The sequence below is a fragment of the Sphaerodactylus townsendi genome, linkage group LG02 (genome assembly GCF_021028975.2).
Source record: "Sphaerodactylus townsendi isolate TG3544 linkage group LG02, MPM_Stown_v2.3, whole genome shotgun sequence".
In the NCBI taxonomy this organism is placed as follows: domain Eukaryota; kingdom Metazoa; phylum Chordata; class Lepidosauria; order Squamata; family Sphaerodactylidae; genus Sphaerodactylus; species Sphaerodactylus townsendi.
This window is the reverse complement of record NC_059426.1, coordinates 69,908,382-69,918,100: the sequence shown is the minus strand read 5'-3', so window position 1 is coordinate 69,918,100 and position 9,719 is coordinate 69,908,382.

The window sequence follows — 9,719 nt, the reverse complement described above, 5'->3', positions numbered from 1 at the left end:
ATGAGTGATAAAGAATATGTTTAGGACTAACTATAGAGATAGTTGCCTCTCACCTTAGAGAACAATAAGACCAAGGATGCCCATTTTAAAAGCTTGTGTTGGTACTATGGCAGTAGCTTAACCATATTGGCTTTGAGAACAAAGAGTTCTACTAGTTTGGAGAACTTATCAATTACTATATAGTATTTTGCCAAAGTGCTTATCATGCCCACTCATACCAGGACTGGTCATGATTCCCCTTCTGGTGGAAGGTGGGTATGGTAGGTGGTGACTCACCCACCCTCACTCCGGTGCCTCGAATGTAGTCCTGGAAATCTACAGTCTGTTGTTTTTAGTTAAACACCTGGAGTTACTTCCTGTGTTGGCTTGACTGATGTAGAATGCAATAAGAGAGGCCTTTCCAACTGAGAGGGAAAAGTCAGGTTTCTCTAAGTTAGGGGATATGGCTTAGAGTAGGGTGATGAGTTCTCTTTCCTATATAAAAGGGGGTTTGGGCAGGATTTCCCTGTTCTGTCAATAAACATCTAATGTGAAATAGTTCCTGAACTGCTGTTAATTAAATAAAGACTTTTGCTCACACGGATGTGCTTTTCTTGAACAGACCAGGGTTCCTAATGGTGCTTCTCATAGCAGTAAACATAATTAAAATTATTCTTACTGCAGGTATGTGAAAGAACTCCACAGATTTCAGACTGCATGGTAGAGATCTACATTCAGAATGTGTATGTAAATACCTCTCTTACAGTTTTTAAGTAATGTTTATCCCTGCTGGGATCACAAACACCACAATATCAAAACCAGGAGGCAAGTGGTTTTTAGACTTCAATTCAGCTTCCCAAATTTTTTAATGTAATGTAGGGAGGCTGTTAATGTGAGGGGAAAAAATACAGAATCGAATGTTGATGTGCATTCCAGATATTGTAGCTTTTATATTTGCATTAAATACCGTTTCAAACTAGATCAATTTAAACCCTGTTTTCTGATATTGTTATATTTGTATCTGTATTGTAGAGTCCTCCTTCCATCCTCCATGTGGCGCTTCTCTCCTCATTCAGGGCCCTATACGAAGCCGCCCAAGGTGTGTGCAAGGGACTTACCTTGCCTTCCTGTGCAGCTTGGGACAACTGAAAAGACATGCCCATGACCCAGGGGCAGCGTTTTTGCTGTCCCTGGGGCGCTGTTTACCATCCGTGCAGAAACAGCCTTAGTTTCTTAGTTAGGACCTCACACCTGAAGGATTTTCAACAGGCGTTCTTAGGATTACAATAACTATCCAATGAACTACAGAAACAAATTGATAAAGCCAGACTAATGTCTAGAAGCAGTCTACTTCAAGATGGGTGAAAAAGAAAAAAATAGAACATTACTCATTATTGGGTAGGCAGCATGAGACTGGCAATGGGCAGGAGAATGACTTCCTGAGGTGGGGAGTGTGATGGACCCCCACACCTTCTTAACTTCTGCAGTCAGGGAAACCACTCACTGACCTGTCTTCTCAGATTTTTCCCACCTTTTCCCTTCAGGGACTAAAGTGTTCAGAAATGGTAGCATCTAGTATAACAAAAGCACTTTCCCTCAGTCCTGTAACTGACTCAGAAGATGAAGGATGCCTGTTTACTTAAACCTTCCTAAGCAAATCACTTAATAAGTCACACAAAATAAGTACTGAGGCAAATTTTAAACTTAAACAAAATAAAAGGTTTATTAACAGAGAGGATATGGATTAGAGGAATAAATAACTTGGAGAGAAAGAATGGATGAGGCAAATAAGGCAGGAGAAATATATATCCACAAAAGCTTGGCACAGAGATTCTGTATTTGGCTTTTTAGCACAGTGCTGCATGAATGCAGATAACTCAGCCAATATTCTACTACCCTCATGGCAAGAAGCCCATATAACTTCAGTTAAACCCAGTTAAGGCAAATTGCTCAACACCAGGAACTCTGAAGTTCAAAAGCCTCTCAAATTGTTTTGTCAGGGAATTAACTAAACTAAAATTATCATGGTTTGGAAGAAATGAATGTATTACCAAAACTAAACTTCCTGTTTCAAATGCTACTGATATACATACAAGATAAAATCTTGAAAGACTGGCAAAGTCAAACAAATTTATCTGTGGTAACAAAAAAAACAAAAATCAGATTTAAATTTCTACAGGGTGAGAAGAAAAGAGGTGGTCTAGTTTTTCCTAATATTAAATTGTATTATCAGGCAGCAGACATGCTTTAGATTACGGACTGGAATAAAAACCTGAGACAAAGAATAATAAAATTATAAACAGTGGTCTTGAATTTAAGTATACATAATTATCTATGTCCACAACAGCCACTAAAGATGAAGAACTAAACCAAGAAACACATGAAATAAGAAGTCTCTTGGAAATTTGGATAAAAACACACAAAAGACTAAATTTACCAGCTTCACCTTTAATGTCCCTAATTGAAATTTACTATGATACTGTTATCCAAAATAATAATATCACAACATATAAAAACATGGTAAATAATCAAGGAAAAATAAAATCTTGGCAGGAAATCAAAGATGAAGAAAAGAACATATAATGGATGATATATTTTCAAATAGTATCGAGACTTAGGAGAAATCTAAAGGCAACAAGACATACTTCAAAAGAAATGTTGGAGTTTGAAAAAGAAATCACCCTGCAGAAACAACACTTACTAGGAAGAATCTACAAGGTATTACTTAAACATGACACTGAAATGGAATGTTGAAGTCTGCATGATAAAAGGGAAGCAAAACTTTGAAGAAGAGATTACTCGTCAACTGTGGGAATCATTGTGGAGTAGAAGTATAAAATTTACAAAGTGTCAATCTTCGAAAGAAAATTGGTACAAAATGTTCCCATTGTTGATCTGGCTGCAGGATAGAGGAAGGCTTTGCAAAAGCTTCTAAAGGCAGAGGGTCATTTAGTCTATATGATGCAGCAACTTCATTTAAACACTTCTATAAGAATCAAGGTATGAAACTCAGGTTGTCTTACCAAGGAAATAACAGTGGGCAGGGGTGTGAAGCAGGGGTGCGTGCTGGCCTCTCTCCTGTTTAATCTGTGTATCAATGATATAGCAGATAAGCTGAAAGGCCCAGAATTTATGTCACCATTGATGGTCTGACAAAGGTGTCAGTTCTTCTATGTGCGATGATATGAATATTTCCTTGGCTACGGTGACTCCTTGACTATTTGGCGATACATTGTAAAGAAGAGGGGTTAAATTACATCAAAACCAAGGTGATGGTCTTTAGAAGATGACCTCAAAAATTGCTTGGAGCATATTGGGTAGACCCATTAAACAGTTCTTATAAATATCTACTGTTAATCTTCAATGAGACACTTGGAAGGTACATTTGACATCCTGGCAAGCAGCAGCCCTAAAAAGCATGGGGCTTACAGTTGAATTATTTTTTTCCAGAGGGGGCTGTCTAGTAGATCCAGCCCTTAAGTTGTTCATCAGTAAAGTGATCCCTTGCGTGGTTAATGGGATTGAAACATGGGGATGGGGTAAACATTATGTGGATCCCCTGGAAAGAATACAATATCTATCTATGAGAAGAATTTTGGCTTCCATATCCCTTCCCACATCAAGCAAAACCAGGGTAAATATCTGCAAAATGGGCAAGGCTGCAGAATAACGTTACAAAATAAGGAAAATCATGCAAGTCACAAAATCAGCTTCTGGTGGAGAGTTTGAATAATTGTATGGTGTTGAATGTTTCAGTAGCACTTGAGATATTGCAATAGTGCAGTTGGAAATGGAATATCCCCCACAAAGTGTTTCTTTTAGAAGAAATATCTGGATCCCCTGAAACAAATAAAACTAAAAATTGTACGTTTAAGGACATCTGAACAGCTCCTGCAGAAGAGAAAAAACCTAATATATTGACCATTTGATGAAATCTGTTTTACTCAAGGTTTTGCTGCCACCGCGTGGTCAAAAATGGTGACACTCAGAAACAGAGTATTTCAATCTCTGAAAATACTCTGCTCATTATTTGCAAGTATTATTCAAAATAGCCATGTCAAATCAGAGCAGAATTATTTTAATCAAGGTATGAAATTAGAAGAATTTTTTCACCCATCACTGGTAGTAATTTAGCAAAATCTCAGGGCTTACGATCATCAGTTAGTTATTGTAAATAAATGCTTATTTTGTATAAGTTTTTCCATCATTTTATCATTTGAATCAGGATATATATTGTGCAACAGATTATTTAGAGTCTAAAACACAAAAGCTTCTGCCACAATAACAGTGCAATCCTATACAGAATTACTCCAGTCAAATCCCATTAATTTCATTTGATCTAGACTGCAACGCTGCATAACATTGGACTATACATCTGTTAGACTTTGATACTTTTTTATTTTAACTTTATAGGCTTTTCTAGTAAAATCAATACTTAGCATTTACAGGGCACATTATCATGTTAAAAGTTTTACAGAAGCAAGATTACAGTAATTATTACAAAACTTTTAAAATAGGCCACTGCAATTGTCATTCTAACAGTAACTGTGGAAGGGTCTGAAATACTGTAGCATGTCTTGGGCCCAGTGGCATATCTAAGGTACGGCAGCTATGGCACATGTCCTGGGCACCACTTGAAGGGGACACCTTCCTTGCTTCAACTGCCCATGTCCCCTCCCTTACCCCCTCCCCATCATTCAGGACCAACCAGAGGCCCCTCTCAACATAAAATCCCCTCATTATTGCAATGCCTGGCCTGGCCCCTATAAAATTCCCACGTTTAGAAATCCACATTTAGGAAACCAACAGATACACTCCTCTGCCTTGCTGCCTCCATGGGCCCTCCCTGAGGGCAAGCTGGCATTCTGTCCCTTTTGCAGTCAGTCTGTGCAGAAGGCACTCAGACATGGCAGCCCTGCCTCTCACTCCTTCCACAGTCAAGGAGTGATGATCAGAGATGCCCATGGAGCCCTCATCCTGGAGAGAATGGAACCTCTCTGCCACAGTGTTTAGGAGGATTTTACAGGTGATAAGAAGAGAGACAGGCAGGCAGGAAGGCAAGCAAGGGCACCTTGCACGCCTCAGCTGCAGCTGAGATAGTAGCAGCAATAGGGACAGCCTGTTTGCTGGGCTGGATCCCCTCCCCCCACTCAAATCTTGGTTACTAACTCATGTCTCCAAACTGTGGATAGGCCAGCATGGTGTAGTGGCTAAGAATGGTGGATTCTTATCTGGTGAACTGGATTTGTTTCCCTGCTCCTACACATTGGGCCACTCCCCACTTACCTCGTCTGAGTGCAACCCCACAGCGACCCCTCGTAGAAAAGCCTCCGTGGCTTTTGACAACGGAGACATTTGTTCCCCACTCATTTTCCATTCAGGAAATAGTGTGGGGTTCCACATCAAGAGTCAAAGAGGCAATCGAGCGTTCTGATTGGCTGGCACACGTGTGCATCATTTACACGTGGGAGTTGCAGCCAGCCGAAGGCAGGGCTCCATTTTGATTGGCTGACCCAAAAAGTTCGTTTGGATAAGCTGAATGCATTGTTTTAAGACGTCTGCACATGCTGACGTCACTACCTGTTGCAAATTGCTTGGGCAGAAAAATGAAAGTAAATATCGGTTTCGGTTTACACCGCCGACAACCCTGTGCTCAGCAGCACTTTGCCAAGCTGCAAAACAGTGGAGCTCAAGCAAAAAAGAGCAAAGAAGAGCAATGTTGGCACGTCTTGTTGTGCACATGTCTCAATTTCCAAGCACTTTCTGACGGGAATACCCTCCCTAAACAAAATGACGGTTCCTGTTTCCTGATTGGCCAGAAGCTGCACGTCAGAGCGAATCAGCCGCGCGTAAACAGCCGAGGTTCCCCACCCCCCTGCGGCACCTGCGGGGTTTTTGAAAATGTTGCTCTTTTCAGAGGAGCTAATTTGCCGCTCGACAAGGAGGTGGGAGAGCGGCAAATTAAGGGCAGCTGCGCAGTGGGCGCTGGTGACGTGGGGAACGTCCATCCTCCTCGTGTCTTTTAAAGAGGTGACCCCGCGGCTTATGGTGAGTGGGGAGTGGCCCTTTGAAGCCTGCTGGGTGACTTTGGGCTAATCACAGCTCTCCAAGTACTCTCTCAGCCACATCTTCCTCACAAGGTCCCTGTAATTTTATTTATTTATTGGTCTTGATAGACCGCCCAACCCCCGAAGGGCTCTGGGCGGTGTACAATGAGACATAAAACAAATACAATATAAGATCTCATAAATACAATATAACAATAAAACATTAAAATTCATTAAAATACATTATAGCAGCAATTCCAAAAAATACATGCACAGATGGCGCCCAACCCAAAGGCCAGGAGGGCCAGCATTGCCCAAAAATAGGTGGAATCAGCAATCAGGCAATGCTGAAGATGGCAAAACTGTCGTGGGGGCTTCAGAGGGGGCAAGCAGTCTGCGGCTGGCATCCCCAAAGGCCCAGTGGAATAACTCGGTCTTACAGGCCCTGCGGAACTCGCCAAGGTCCCGCAGGGCCCGGACAGCAGATGGTAAAGCATTCCACCAGGATGGGGCCAGGGCTGTAAAGGCCCTGGCCCGGATAGAGGCCAGCCGCATCGACGAGGGGCAGGGGACTACCAGCAAATTGGCCTCCGCAGAACGCAGAGGCCTATTTGGGACATATGGGGTTAGACGGTCTCGCAGGTATGAAGGCCCCAAGCCGCTAAGGGCCTTAAAGGTTAACAACAATACCTTGAAGACGATCCGGAATTCCACTGGGAGCCAGTGCAGACGGTACAGCACAGGGGTAATATGATCTCTAAAGGAACCATCCGTCAAAAGCCGAGCCGCTGCATTCTGGACCAGCTTCAATTTCCGAATCAGTCGCAAGGGAAGACCCGTGTAAAGCGAGTTGCAGTAGTCCAGCCTGGAGGTGACCGTGGCATGGAGAGGAAGGGAAGGAGTTTGTCACTTTGATACCCCTTACAGTTAAGAAAAATTGAGTTAAGGTCCATCCTCCTCATCCTGCTCATCTTCTTTCTCTGCCCGTTCAAGGTTGAAGAAAGAGCAAAAGTGGCCCAAGAAACAGGGAAGTAGCGCAGGTGGTGCTGCTGCAGCTGTGCCTGGACAGGAAGATGCTTGGGTTTGTGACAGGGGGTTGCAGCGTGTAGGACATCCAGGAACATTTGTCCTGGGCACCACCATTGTAGGTCACATGGGGATGCAAATGGCCCCCCACAAGCCCCCACAAATGGCCCCCCCTGATGGGCCAGGCATGAGTGCCTCAGAAGCCCAGGCTACACAGAGCCAGGTTGTTTTTTTAGCAGGCATGGTCCTGCCTTTGTGCTATCTTCTAAGTCAGTGGTTCTCAACCTGGGGGTCAGGACCCCTTTGGGGGGGTCGAATGACCCTTTCACAGGGGTCGCCTAAGACTCCCTGCATCAGTGTTCTCCATCTGTAAAATGGATAAATGTTAGGGTTGGGGGTCACCACAACATGAAGAACTGTATTAAAGGGTCATGGCATTAGGAAGGTTGAGAACCACTGTTCTAAGTTATGGTGATCATTTTTAAAATTATGATTTTAACTGTAATGTAGATTTAACATGTTGTTGTCGCCCTGAGCCCTTCTGGGATGGGCAAATTATAAAAATAAAAATGAATTTAACAAAATTTCTAACAGCATGAGCCTTTGATAATTTGAATATTTAGCAAAGGCTCATGAGTATGCTGTTAAAAAAATTTAATTCATTTTTATTTAAGGGTGATCCACCATGGCCTTCTTTCCAAGAGGTGTTATCCTGCCTCAAGACAGAGGGCAGCATAGGGTACACAATGAGGGACCCCGAAAAGCTTGTATAGAAATTTGGATTGTATTCGCTCCAGAGATATATGCCAGGCTTCAATCCATAGGGGAACCTCATAGAGAAGTTGTTGGGACACCTTGGCATTAAATACCCTTAAGGCAGCTGGAATAAACTTGCGACCCTTAGAAAAAAACCTTTCAATAGCGGCAGAGGTAATTTGACAGCCCTAACAACGGTTTCCCTATGCTTGGTCCAGCTGGCTTTATGATGGAAATTGATGCCCAGGTATTTATAGAACTTGACCTGTTCAATAGTGTCACTATCCAAGTACCAGTTGGAGATCTTAAAGGTACTTGAAAAGAACAAGATCTTAGACTTAAGAGAGTTAATTGACAACAGATTGTTAACACAGTATTTGCTGCATTTAGATGGGAGGTGGGGTAGGCCAACCTTAGTGCGAGAAAGTAGAAGTGCATCATCAGCATAAAGCAATATTGGCAGTGGCACGTTCCCTAAAGTAGGGCAGTGTGAGTCAATTGTTCTCAGGGTAGGAGCAAGGTCATTTAGAAACAGATTGAACAGGAAAGGGGCCATAAAATATTCTTGTTTGACTCCTTTGGTAACTCTAATTTTAGGGGTCAGTAGGCCAAGGAGCAGGCATTTCACTTGACAGGTATTATTAGTGTGCAAAGCTTTTATGAGCACTAAGAGTCTAGGATCGATTTCCAGGGTGTCAAGTTTCATCCATAGGAGCTCTCTTGAAACTGAGTCAAAGGCCCCTTTGAGATCAATAAAGGCAGTATAGAGGTTGACTTTGCCTCTCTTAGTGTATTTTGAAATGACTATAAGTAGGGGCGTAATGCCCATTGGGCAAGGTGGGCATGTGCCCAGGGCACCACCTTGTGGGGGGTATCAAAATGCAGGGTTTGTTTATGGGTATTTTTAGTGGTTTTCAATTTTTGGCCTGCAGGGGGCGCAGTTTTTAGGCTAGCGGCACCAACATTTCAGCGTATCATCAGGAGTCTGTCCTTATGCTACCCCCCCCCCCAAGTTTGGTGAGTTTTGGTTCAGGGAGTCCAAAGTTATGGACACCCAAAGGGGTGCCCCCATCCCCCATTGTTTCCAATGGGAGCTAATAGGAGATGGGGGCTACAGTTTTGAGGGTCCATAACTTTGGCCCCCCTGAACCAAACTGCACCAAACCTGGGGGGTATTATCAGGGCAGTTTCCTGATGAGACCCTGAAAGTTTTGAGACTGTGCCTTCAGAAATATGCCCCCCCCCCCAGCCTGCAAACCCCATTGACAGCAATGCAGAAAACTCAATGCAGAACAAAGATTCTTGGGCAAATTTCTGGGATGTTCCTGCAGGGGGTGCACTTTTGGATGTATCAGCACCAAAATTTCAGAGTATCACCTGGAGACTGTCCTTATGGGACTCCCCAAATTTGGTGCAGTTTGGTTCAGGGGGTCCAAAGTTATGGACCCTCAAAAGGGTAGCCCATCTCCTTAGCAAAGAATGGGGGTGGGGACCCCCTTTGACCCTAAACAAAACTGCACCTAACTTGGAGGGTCCCATCAGGACAGTTTCCAGATGATACCCTGAAATTTTGGTGCCGATACATCCAAAAAATGTGCCCCCTGCAGGAACATCCCAGAAATTTGCCCAATAAGCTTTGTTCTGCATTGAGTTTTCTGCATTGCTGTCAATGGGGGTTGCAGGCTGGGGGGGGGGCACATTTCTGAAGGCACAGTCTCAAAACTTTCAGGGACTCATCAGGAAACTGCCCTGATAATACCCCCCAGGTTTGGTGAGGCTTGGTTCAGGGGGGCCAAAGTTATGGACCCCCCAAACTTTAGCCCCCATTTCCTATTAGCTCCCACTGGAAACAATGGGGGATGGGGGCACCCCCTTTGGGAGTCCATAACTTTGGACTCCTTGAACCAAACC